Here is a 12,500-nt window from a genome sequence, read left to right as displayed (position 1 = left end):
AGTGATACAACAGACATCCCTGGCAGTGTCTGTGACCAAATGTAGTTTTCTGTACCCCAGAAGCAGCAGTAAAGTATTAGCCGGGGATCGAACCCAAAGCCTGGCGACGGCTGTCAAGCCAAAGAAAGGCAGTTCAAGCCCACCCAAGGACAGGCTCGCTTTAGTGCCTTGCTAGCTATTTGTTTAGAACATTATAGAGTGTCTGCATTAAGTGTTCACCATTTAGAAAGAACTTTAAGCTGGCGTAGAGTCTGCTGCACTGGAATGGAACCTCTCCAGAGACTGAGCAGGTGCAGGATGTCCTAACTGTTCAGAGATCTTGTCTTGGTCTTGTCTTCCATGGAATTGTAGGGTGCCAAAAGCAAGCTCACATGCGTTGGCCGGGAATCGAACCCGGGTCAACTGCTTGGAAGGCAGCTATGCTCACCACTATACCACCAACGCTACATGCTGAAACTTGCCTAGCGATGTGACGAATATTACGAAAGTCGTGCGCGTAAGCGCCATCGACTTTCGCATGGTCGTGCACAGTTCCTGTCAGTCTTGGGTAAATGCACAATAGATGTCAATTTCCCTCTCTCTTACTGAGTACAGTAACCTCCCCCACATCCTGTGTCAGGAAAGAATTTCACAAGTAGCCAGACCACCTGGGGAGCAGCATTTGGTACATAGCTCATCTTTCCCCAAAAGGAAAACCAGCTCAAACTGGTTGAGATTCAAAATTTCCCTCCAAGCGTATAGCTTCACACAAAGGGAACGTTAACTTATTAATAATTCAAAATAGGTTTGTCACAGCAAGACCAAAATTACATTTCTTGATACCTAGGAAACAGGTCTATAATTCACATGAATTATCCTTCTCTAGCTATCAGGAATCAATTGAGAAACCGCTTTATCCGGCATGCGTAGAGCAAATTCGTTAGACTAGGCGTGTATAGTCTCATTTAATACAGAGTCGCATGCTGCTTATGAATATGGTCTCGGATCTGCGATGCACCCATCTGGGGCGGAATTACACAAATTATTAATAATTGGTACATTCCTTGCTCCAAGTCTGTGGGTGGTAACCTGACTTGCCAGGAGGTAACCCTGCCTCAAACACACCTACTTTCCAGGTAGTGACCGCCCCAAAACTCTGGTCAGTAAAAAGCGTTTGCAAGGAACTCCACCCAGTTCTTCAATTTACATCGACTAGGGAAGTCCAGACATGTGCTCACGGAAGAACCGGGCGCATGTTGTGTACAAAGGACTTTTAAGCTGAATGCCTACGTTTAAACTGGACTATTTTCTTCATGATTCAAATGGACTGCTCAGCTAACTAAGTAAGAACTTTCTGTTTTATTCCTTTTATTTTTAAGCTCTGTGTTTTATATGTTAATAGGTGTATATAACTGTATGTAATGCATTTGTGTTATTAAACGTTTAAAAATCGTTTAGCGGTTATGACCTGTTGCTGAACATACACAATCGTACCTATTCTCCTGAACTCGCTACCCTGTGTTTAATAGAAGTATACATTTATCACCCGTATGCGAGAACCCGGCCCAGACATAACGATCTGGCCCAGATTCTTGCATACTGCTAGGGGTTACTAAAGTGTTCTCGAAGTCCTAGTAAAATTACAGTAGCGGGCTGTGTAACTCGCTTGGTGGCAGATCTTTGAATTGTATATGTGTGTGGAGTGATTCGGTTGGTATCAGAACGCTCCCTTCGCGAGTCAGTTCATCAAATTGCGAATGCGGGTTACCCTTCGTGATGAACAAATGACCGTGTAAGAGGATTTCTGACGCTGATCGATTTACCCCACCCGCAGACCGGCTCGCGGTCTGTGACATTTGTTTGGCAGCTTATTGGGATTTGTGTATGTTCAGAACATCAACGGCAACGTTATTTGATTAACCTGCCAGAACAGATCAAAAATCTGTGGTCGATAACCGGTGCATTACCATTTATATAGACTAAACGTGTAGCACAGAGTTCCCCCCCCCAATCTCTTTTGCTATCCTATCTTTTATTTGGCAAAAATGGCTGCAGCAAGTTACCAGAAAATGTCAGTGGCAGACCTAGCAAACTTGTGTGCGGAAAAAGGCATTATGACATATAGAAAAAAGAAATCGCAATTGATCGAGGACTTGTTGCGACTGAATACCCAGCCGGAGCAGATGCTGGGAGAGCACACTCCTGGTTCAGACGGTGCTGTAACTGGGGCAGAGGAGAGTGAGCGGTTGGAGCAAAGCAACCCACTTCCAGACCCAGAGGAAAACGGGACCGCGTCTGAACCGGTCGCTGTATCTGCTGAGGAGCATGGTGGCCGGCAGGAGCCCGCCCATGCAAACCCTTTCTGCGTTCCTGATGCTGGAATGCAACCTGGATTACAAAGGCTGTTGGAGACAAATCCTGAGCTGTACATGCAGATTGTCAGAGAAAACGCTGACAGAGTAGAACGAGACGCTGACCGTTTAGAACGCCAGGCTGAACGGGAATCTTCAGAACGCCGGTGGCGGGCTGAGCAAGTAGCGGAAAGAGAGGAGAGAGAAGCCGCACGCAGACATGACCTTGAAATGGCCAAACTGCGAGCGCAAGGCCAAAATCCCTCGCAAAGTGCTCTGGAACCCCGGCCCACAGCAGGCCCGTTTGGGACTCCAAAGTTTAAATTCCCAGAAATGGAGAAGGGAACCGACCCGGACACTTATTTACACTCGTTTGAAAAGACTTGCCGTCAGCATCATCTGCCCCAGGAGCAGTGGGCGAGATATCTGACACCCAACTTGCGGGACAAAGCGCTTGAGGCGTTTGTGGACTTACCCGCTGACAAGGACAATGACTATGAGGCGATAAAAACTGCAATTATCGCCAAATACCAGCTGACCCCAGAGGTCTATCGCAAAAAGTTTCGCTCCCTGCAGAAAGGCCACACCGACTCTTACACCGACCTGGAGAGTCGCCTGCTGACTGTGTTCAGGCAGTGGTCACGGGGCCTCAAAAAAGACTCTCACCAAGGTCTGGAGGACCTCATCGTACAGGAGCAGTTGCTGAACTGCTGCACTCCAGATGTTCGGCAGTTTGTCTTGGAGCGGAAGCCTGAATCCGCCAAAACTGCCGCAGAACTTGCAGACACTTTTGTGGCCACCCGTGTGCCGGACAGCCGCAAACCTCCAGTCCCGAGCTGGAGAGGGGGGAGACCTATGCAACCCAGCTCTCCTCCCCCTGCGAACTGTGGGAATCGGGTCCCACAGCCACAGAGGCCGGATGCTGCACCTGCTACTCATCCGCCTGATGCCACATATGTTCCGAAGTGTTACCACTGTGGACAGCGAGGACACCTCAAGTCTGCCTGCCCCGAGGTGAGGACGCCGTCTCCAGAGCCTAGCGCAGAAGTGGCTAGCGCATCCTCTACTGCACACGCCTACCTCGTCATGGGAGCAGCAAATCCTCGACTTTCCGGAAATCATCAAGTCGTGGAAGTTAACGACCAGATCGCTGTTGGTTTCCGCGACACAGGCGCAGAGCTTACCTTGGTTCGCTCTCATCTTGTAGCCAGGGAGAATTTCCTGCCTAATGAGCGTGTCACACTTTTGGGAGTTGGTGGCGCACACGCACGCATCGCCAAAGCTCGTGTTGTTCTCAATTGGGGAAGGGGACACCAGTCAAGAGTTGTGGGGGTGACAGATGACATCCCAGTGCCTGTGCTGTTGGGCACCGATCTTGGCACCCTACGATCCTTTTATGAACCTGTGATCAACACCCAGGATTGCCAGTCTGGACCCACTCAGGTACTGTACAAGCTTGGGGTGGGACAGAGGGAGGCAGCCAGGGTAATGGTACCTAGCCCTCCTAGGGAAGGAGGCAAGGAAGCGGTACCTGTTTCTAATGGACAGCTGGCTAATCACGGTTTGTCTGATTCTAAACCTGTCACTGTTGTTCCAGATACCTGTGTACATGATGTGAAGAATGAACGTAACTGTGATGTTAATGTTGTACCAGATGTTGCTAATAGCTTTCATGCTGAATCTCACAGTGCTAAAAATGATGTATGTTTAAATGTGACAGTCTCTAATCTAAGAGGTAACAGTCTTGTTTTGCCTGGGTCATATCCGTCCAGGGCAGTGGAAGCAGGCCAGGTGTCAGAGCAGGCAGCTGGGGGCCTAGACCTCCCCTCCTGCTATGACAGCCAGAGTGCTCCACCATTGTCTGCTGTTAACAAACAGCTGGTGGAGACAGGCCGTTCCTTCCCTGTCTCACCCTTGCAGGTCTTCCCCTTGCAGAAGCAACCCAGTGCAAAACTGCCCACAGGTCCACCCTCTATCCTTCCTGGAGAAGGGGCAAGCCTCGCCACCCAGGTAAAGGCTAATTCGTTTTTTAAAATGTACTCTAATGTCCACCTAGGTTGTGCTGACCAAAATGTTGTGCCAAGGTGTAGTCAGTTAGAGCAGGGGTATGCCACGCTGCTTCCAGATTCGCAGGCTGACACCCGAGAGTCAGGAAGTGACCCGGATGTCAGCCAGCGACTCTCTCCCTTACAGGAAGCGCTACGCAAACCCAGCCAGGCCTTTAGCGGTAAGCCTGTTGGTGTGCATCGCACCGTCTGCAAAGCGGACACTGGGACACACCGGACCATGAGGCCTTATGCTTCTGGTGAGTTGTCTAACGGGCAGTCAGATAAGAAGTCGAGAACCCGTTCAGTAGCTAAGCGCCGCGTAGAGCGGGTCATGCAGACCCACTCTGTGCGTCCGTCTGGTAGGGGAGAGATGTGACGAATATTACGAAAGTCGTGCGCGTAAGCGCCATCGACTTTCGCATGGTCGTGCACAGTTCCTGTCAGTCTTGGGTAAATGCACAATAGATGTCAATTTCCCTCTCTCTTACTGAGTACAGTAACCTCCCCCACATCCTGTGTCAGGAAAGAATTTCACAAGTAGCCAGACCACCTGGGGAGCAGCATTTGGTACATAGCTCATCTTTCCCCAAAAGGAAAACCAGCTCAAACTGGTTGAGATTCAAAATTTCCCTCCAAGCGTATAGCTTCACACAAAGGGAACGTTAACTTATTAATAATTCAAAATAGGTTTGTCACAGCAAGACCAAAATTACATTTCTTGATACCTAGGAAACAGGTCTATAATTCACATGAATTATCCTTCTCTAGCTATCAGGAATCAATTGAGAAACCGCTTTATCCGGCATGCGTAGAGCAAATTCGTTAGACTAGGCGTGTATAGTCTCATTTAATACAGAGTCGCATGCTGCTTATGAATATGGTCTCGGATCTGCGATGCACCCATCTGGGGCGGAATTACACAAATTATTAATAATTGGTACATTCCTTGCTCCAAGTCTGTGGGTGGTAACCTGACTTGCCAGGAGGTAACCCTGCCTCAAACACACCTACTTTCCAGGTAGTGACCGCCCCAAAACTCTGGTCAGTAAAAAGCGTTTGCAAGGAACTCCACCCAGTTCTTCAATTTACATCGACTAGGGAAGTCCAGACATGTGCTCACGGAAGAACCGGGCGCATGTTGTGTACAAAGGACTTTTAAGCTGAATGCCTACGTTTAAACTGGACTATTTTCTTCATGATTCAAATGGACTGCTCAGCTAACTAAGTAAGAACTTTCTGTTTTATTCCTTTTATTTTTAAGCTCTGTGTTTTATATGTTAATAGGTGTATATAACTGTATGTAATGCATTTGTGTTATTAAACGTTTAAAAATCGTTTAGCGGTTATGACCTGTTGCTGAACATACACAATCGTACCTATTCTCCTGAACTCGCTACCCTGTGTTTAATAGAAGTATACATTTATCACCCGTATGCGAGAACCCGGCCCAGACATAACGATCTGGCCCAGATTCTTGCATACTGCTAGGGGTTACTAAAGTGTTCTCGAAGTCCTAGTAAAATTACAGTAGCGGGCTGTGTAACTCGCTTGGTGGCAGATCTTTGAATTGTATATGTGTGTGGAGTGATTCGGTTGGTATCAGAACGCTCCCTTCGCGAGTCAGTTCATCAAATTGCGAATGCGGGTTACCCTTCGTGATGAACAAATGACCGTGTAAGAGGATTTCTGACGCTGATCGATTTACCCCACCCGCAGACCGGCTCGCGGTCTGTGACAAGCATGTACCATTGCAATATACCCAAGAGAAAAATGAGCTTGCTTATTTGCCTACTTTGCTAGATGTAAGCAGTGGGACACATGGTGATACTGCTTACAGACTTCAATTCAAGACTTCAGAAAGATCATGTGCCCCCCTGGATGATGCTGGTGCAACACACACAGCAAAGGACAGCAATTTGAAGTCTGGAAGATTCCAGGGCAAGGGTGGGAAGGATGAAAAGCTAGGTGGCCATGCAACCATTCCTGCTAACCCAAAGCTTACTTGTGCCCTACAACACATTGGCTTAAGACTTGACCAAATCCAATGCTCCAATATGGGGAAGCTTCTCTGTTTGCTGTTTTTTTTTTTTTTTTTTAAGTGCGGTGTCACAGTTCACCCATCTCTTCAACTACAAGAACGGCCCAGGAGTAGTCTTAGCTACCCTAATATGTACGTTACAGCAGGGCCCTTATTACACTTTCTCTTACAGGGCAATGGAAACCGTTTTGCCCATGCGATAAAGCAAGGTGCAAAAATGAATTCATGCCTAGCAGAGGATGGTTTCGATCCATCGACCTCTGGGTTATGGGCCCAGCATGCTTCCGCTGCGCCACTCTGCTTCTGTTTGTATTCAACCTTCAAGTTTAAGAAGGGTACATTAGTTGAAATAGTTACACTACTACCGGTATATATGTTACAGCAAGGCCCTAATGACACTTTCTCTTAAGGGGCTATGGCCGACAATTGGCCCATATGGTAAGCAAGGTATAAAAACCAACGTACATCTAGCAGAGGATGGTTTCGATCCATCGACCTCTGGGTTATGGGCCCAGCACGCTTCCGCTGCGCCACTCTGCTGCCATACAGTGAATGCTTCATTGTGGGAAAAAGTGGCGTTAAACTTCTTGGAGCAGACTTACTTCCTCACTCCACAAGACACACATACATCCCCATAAAATCATTTAGCAACAACTGCAGGCACAGTCTCTGTGGCGCAATCGGTTAGCGCGTTCGGCTGTTAACCGAAAGGTTGGTGGGTCAAGCCCACCCAGGGACGGCCTTTCCTTTTGTGTTCAACAGTTGTCCGAAGAGAACCCCAGATAGCCATGTAGATTCATTTGAGACACGTTGGAATCTCATTCACGTTCATGAAAAGGGTGAGCAGCATCAAGTTCATGTCTTAGTGATACAACAGACATCCCTGGCAGTGTCTGTGACCAAATGAAGTTTTCTGTACCCCAGAAGCAGCAGTAAAGTATTAGCCGGGGATCGAACCCAAAGCCTGGCGACGGCTGTCAAGCCAAAGAAAGGCAGTTCAAGCCCACCCAAGGACAGGCTCGCTTTAGTGCCTTGCTAGCTATTTGTTTAGAACATTATAGAGTGTCTGCATTAAGTGTTCACCATTTAGAAAGAACTTTAAGCTGACGTAGAGTCTGCTGCACCGGAATGGAACCTCTCCAGAGACTGAGCAGGTGCAGGATGTCCTAACTGTTCAGAGATCTTGTCTTGGTCTTGTCTTCCATGGAATTGTAGGGTGCCAAAAGCAAGCTCACATGCGTTGGCCGGGAATCGAACCCGGGTCAACTGCTTGGAAGGCAGCTATGCTCACCACTATACCACCAACGCTACATGCTGAAACTCGCCTAGCATGTACCATTGCAATATACCCAAGAGAAAAATGAGCTTGCTTATTTGCCTACTTTGCTAGATGTAAGCAGTGGGACACATGGTGATACTGCTTACAGACTTCAATTCAAGACTTCAGAAAGATCATGTGCCCCCCTGGATGATGCTGGTGCAACACACACAGCAAAGGACAGCAATTTGAAGTCTGGAAGATTCCAGGGCAAGGGTGGGAAGGATGAAAAGCTAGGTGGCCATGCAACCATTCCTGCTAACCCAAAGCTTACTTGTGCCCTACAACACATTGGCTTAAGACTTGACCAAATCCAATGCTCCAATATGGGGAAGCTTCTCTGTTTGCTGTTTTTTTTTTTTTTTTTTTTTTTTAAGTGCGGTGTCACAGTTCACCCATCTCTTCAACTACAAGAACGGCCCAGGAGTAGTCTTAGCTACCCTAATATGTACGTTACAGCAGGGCCCTTATTACACTTTCTCTTACAGGGCAATGGAAACCGTTTTGCCCATGCGATAAAGCAAGGTGCAAAAATGAATTCATGCCTAGCAGAGGATGGTTTCGATCCATCGACCTCTGGGTTATGGGCCCAGCACGCTTCCGCTGCGCCACTCTGCTTCTGTTTGTATTCAACCTTCAAGTTTAAGAAGGGTACATTAGTTGAAATAGTTACACTACTATCTATGTTACAGCAAGGCCCTAATGACACTTTCTCTTAAGGGGCTATGGCCGACAATTGGCCCATATGGTAAGCAAGGTATAAAAACCAACGTACACCTAGCAGAGGATGGTTTCGATCCATCGACCTCTGGGTTATGGGCCCAGCACGCTTCCGCTGCGCCACTCTGCTGCCATACAGTGAATGCTTCATTGTGGGAAAAAGTGGCGTTAAACTTCTTGGAACAGACTTACTTCCTCACTCCACAAGACACACATACATCACCATAAAATCATTTAGCAACAACTGCAGGCACAGTCTCTGTGGCACAATCGGTTAGCGCGTTCGGCTGTTAACCGAAAGGTTGGTGGTTCAAGCCCACCCAGGGACGGCCTTTCCTTTTGTGTTCAACAGTTGTCCGAAGAGAACCCCAGATAGCCATGTAGATTCATTTGAGACACGTTGGAATCTCATTCACGTTCATGAAAAGGGTGAGCAGCATCAAGTTCATGTCTTAGTGATACAACAGACATCCCTGGCAGTGTCTGTGACCAAATGAAGTTTTCTGTACCCCAGAAGCAGCAGTAAAGTATTAGCCGGGGATCGAACCCAAAGCCTGGCGACGGCTGTCAAGCCAAAGAAAGGCAGTTCAAGCCCACCCAAGGACAGGCTCGCCTTAGTGCCTTGCTAGCTATTTGTTTAGAACATTATAGAGTGTCTGCATTAAGTGTTGACCATTTAGAAAGAACTTTAAGCTGGCGTAGAGTCTGCTGCACCGGAATGGAACCTCTCCAGAGACTGAGCAGGTGCAGGATGTCCTAACTGTTCAGAGATCTTGTCTTGGTCTTGTCTTCCATGGAATTGTAGGGTGCCAAAAGCAAGCTCACATGCGTTGGCCGGGAATCGAACCCGGGTCAACTGCTTGGAAGGCAGCTATGCTCACCACTATACCACCAACGCTACATGCTGAAACTCGCCTAGCATGTACCATTGCAATATACCCAAGAGAAAAATGAGCTTGCTTATTTGCCTACTTTGCTAGATGTAAGCAGTGGGACACATGGTGATACTGCTTACAGACTTCAATTCAAGACTTCAGAAAGATCATGTGCCCCCCTGGATGATGCTGGTGCAACACACACAGCAAAGGACAGCAATTTGAAGTCTGGAAGATTCCAGGGCAAGGGTGGGAAGGATGAAAAGCTAGGTGGCCATGCAACCATTCCTGCTAACCCAAAGCTTACTTGTGCCCTACAACACATTGGCTTAAGACTTGACCAAATCCAATGCTCCAATATGGGGAAGCTTCTCTGTTTGCTGTTTTTTTTTTTTTTTTTTTTTTTTTTTTAAGTGCGGTGTCACAGTTCACCCATCTCTTCAACTACAAGAACGGCCCAGGAGTAGTCTTAGCTACCCTAATATGTACGTTACAGCAGGGCCCTTATTACACTTTCTCTTACAGGGCAATGGAAACCGTTTTGCCCATGCGATAAAGCAAGGTGCAAAAATGAATTCATGCCTAGCAGAGGATGGTTTCGATCCATCGACCTCTGGGTTATGGGCCCAGCACGCTTCCGCTGCGCCACTCTGCTTCTGTTTGTATTCAACCTTCAAGTTTAAGAAGGGTACATTAGTTGAAATAGTTACACTACTATCTATGTTACAGCAAGGCCCTAATGACACTTTCTCTTAAGGGGCTATGGCCGACAATTGGCCCATATGGTAAGCAAGGTATAAAAACCAACGTACACCTAGCAGAGGATGGTTTCGATCCATCGACCTCTGGGTTATGGGCCCAGCACGCTTCCGCTGCGCCACTCTGCTGCCATACAGTGAATGCTTCATTGTGGGAAAAAGTGGCGTTAAACTTCTTGGAGCAGACTTACTTCCTCACTCCACAAGACACACATACATCCCCATAAAATCATTTAGCAACAACTGCAGGCACAGTCTCTGTGGCGCAATCGGTTAGCGCGTTCGGCTGTTAACCGAAAGGTTGGTGGGTCAAGCCCACCCAGGGACGGCCTTTCCTTTTGTGTTCAACAGTTGTCCGAAGAGAACCCCAGATAGCCATGTAGATTCATTTGAGACACGTTGGAATCTCATTCACGTTCATGAAAAGGGTGAGCAGCATCAAGTTCATGTCTTAGTGATACAACAGACATCCCTGGCAGTGTCTGTGACCAAATGAAGTTTTCTGTACCCCAGAAGCAGCAGTAAAGTATTAGCCGGGGATCGAACCCAAAGCCTGGCGACGGCTGTCAAGCCAAAGAAAGGCAGTTCAAGCCCACCCAAGGACAGGCTCGCTTTAGTGCCTTGCTAGCTATTTGTTTAGAACATTATAGAGTGTCTGCATTAAGTGTTCACCATTTAGAAAGAACTTTAAGCTGGCGTAGAGTCTACTGCACCGGAATGGAACCTCTCCAGAGACTGAGCAGGTGCAGGATGTCCTAACTGTTCAGAGATCTTGTCTTGGTCTTGTCTTCCATGGAATTGTAGGGTGCCAAAAGCAAGCTCACATGCGTTGGCCGGGAATCAAACCCGGGTCAACTGCTTGGAAGGCAGCTATGCTCACCACTATACCACCAACGCTACATGCTGAAACTCGCCTAGCATGTACCATTGCAATATACCCAAGAGAAAAATGAGCTTGCTTATTTGCCTACTTTGCTAGATGTAAGCAGTGGGACACATGGTGATACTGCTTACAGACTTCAATTCAAGACTTCAGAAAGATCATGTGCCCCCCTGGATGATGCTGGTGCAACACACACAGCAAAGGACAGCAATTTGAAGTCTGGAAGATTCCAGGGCAAGGGTGGGAAGGATGAAAAGCTAGGTGGCCATGCAACCATTCCTGCTAACCCAAAGCTTACTTGTGCCCTACAACACATTGGCTTAAGACTTGACCAAATCCAATGCTCCAATATGGGGAAGCTTCTCTGTTTGCTGTTTTTTTTTTTTTTTTTTAAGTGCGGTGTCACAGTTCACCCATCTCTTCAACTACAAGAACGGCCCAGGAGTAGTCTTAGCTACCCTAATATGTACGTTACAGCAGGGCCCTTATTACACTTTCTCTTACAGGGCAATGGAAACCGTTTTGCCCATGCGATAAAGCAAGGTGCAAAAATGAATTCATGCCTAGCAGAGGATGGTTTCGATCCATCGACCTCTGGGTTATGGGCCCAGCATGCTTCCGCTGCGCCACTCTGCTTCTGTTTGTATTCAACCTTCAAGTTTAAGAAGGGTACATTAGTTGAAATAGTTACACTACTACCGGTATATATGTTACAGCAAGGCCCTAATGACACTTTCTCTTAAGGGGCTATGGCCGACAATTGGCCCATATGGTAAGCAAGGTATAAAAACCAACGTACATCTAGCAGAGGATGGTTTCGATCCATCGACCTCTGGGTTATGGGCCCAGCACGCTTCCGCTGCGCCACTCTGCTGCCATACAGTGAATGCTTCATTGTGGGAAAAAGTGGCGTTAAACTTCTTGGAGCAGACTTACTTCCTCACTCCACAAGACACACATACATCCCCATAAAATCATTTAGCAACAACTGCAGGCACAGTCTCTGTGGCGCAATCGGTTAGCGCGTTCGGCTGTTAACCGAAAGGTTGGTGGGTCAAGCCCACCCAGGGACGGCCTTTCCTTTTGTGTTCAACAGTTGTCCGAAGAGAACCCCAGATAGCCATGTAGATTCATTTGAGACACGTTGGAATCTCATTCACGTTCATGAAAAGGGTGAGCAGCATCAAGTTCATGTCTTAGTGATACAACAGACATCCCTGGCAGTGTCTGTGACCAAATGAAGTTTTCTGTACCCCAGAAGCAGCAGTAAAGTATTAGCCGGGGATCGAACCCAAAGCCTGGCGACGGCTGTCAAGCCAAAGAAAGGCAGTTCAAGCCCACCCAAGGACAGGCTCGCTTTAGTGCCTTGCTAGCTATTTGTTTAGAACATTATAGAGTGTCTGCATTAAGTGTTCACCATTTAGAAAGAACTTTAAGCTGACGTAGAGTCTGCTGCACCGGAATGGAACCTCTCCAGAGACTGAGCAGGTGCAGGATGTCCTAACTGTTCAGAGATCTTGTCTTGGTCTT

At 47.5% G+C, this 12,500-nt stretch overlaps 5 non-coding genes across 5 annotated transcripts; 1 reads left to right on the top strand and 4 right to left on the bottom strand.

Moving 5' to 3' along the window:
* Positions 1–372: 372 nt before the first annotated feature.
* Positions 373–444, bottom strand: TRNAG-UCC (transfer RNA glycine (anticodon UCC)). Its single transcript has one exon. It is a non-coding gene; the product is annotated as a tRNA-Gly (tRNA).
* Positions 445–7,652: 7,208 nt separating this feature from the next.
* Positions 7,653–7,724, bottom strand: TRNAG-UCC (transfer RNA glycine (anticodon UCC)). The gene has a single exon. It is a non-coding gene; the product is annotated as a tRNA-Gly (tRNA).
* A 985-nt stretch (positions 7,725–8,709) lies between these two features.
* TRNAN-GUU (transfer RNA asparagine (anticodon GUU)) lies at positions 8,710–8,783 on the top strand. The gene has a single exon. It is a non-coding gene; the product is annotated as a tRNA-Asn (tRNA).
* Positions 8,784–9,280: 497 nt separating this feature from the next.
* On the bottom strand, positions 9,281–9,352 carry TRNAG-UCC (transfer RNA glycine (anticodon UCC)). The gene has a single exon. It is a non-coding gene; the product is annotated as a tRNA-Gly (tRNA).
* A 1,560-nt stretch (positions 9,353–10,912) lies between these two features.
* Positions 10,913–10,984, bottom strand: TRNAG-UCC (transfer RNA glycine (anticodon UCC)). The gene has a single exon. It is a non-coding gene; the product is annotated as a tRNA-Gly (tRNA).
* Positions 10,985–12,500: the final 1,516 nt, after the last annotated feature.

The sequence above is a fragment of the Hyperolius riggenbachi genome, chromosome 4, assembly GCF_040937935.1.
Source record: "Hyperolius riggenbachi isolate aHypRig1 chromosome 4, aHypRig1.pri, whole genome shotgun sequence".
Taxonomy (NCBI): Eukaryota; Metazoa; Chordata; class Amphibia; order Anura; family Hyperoliidae; genus Hyperolius; species Hyperolius riggenbachi.
Note: the sequence above shows the minus strand (reverse complement) of the source record. Positions and strands in the feature narration are given on the sequence as shown.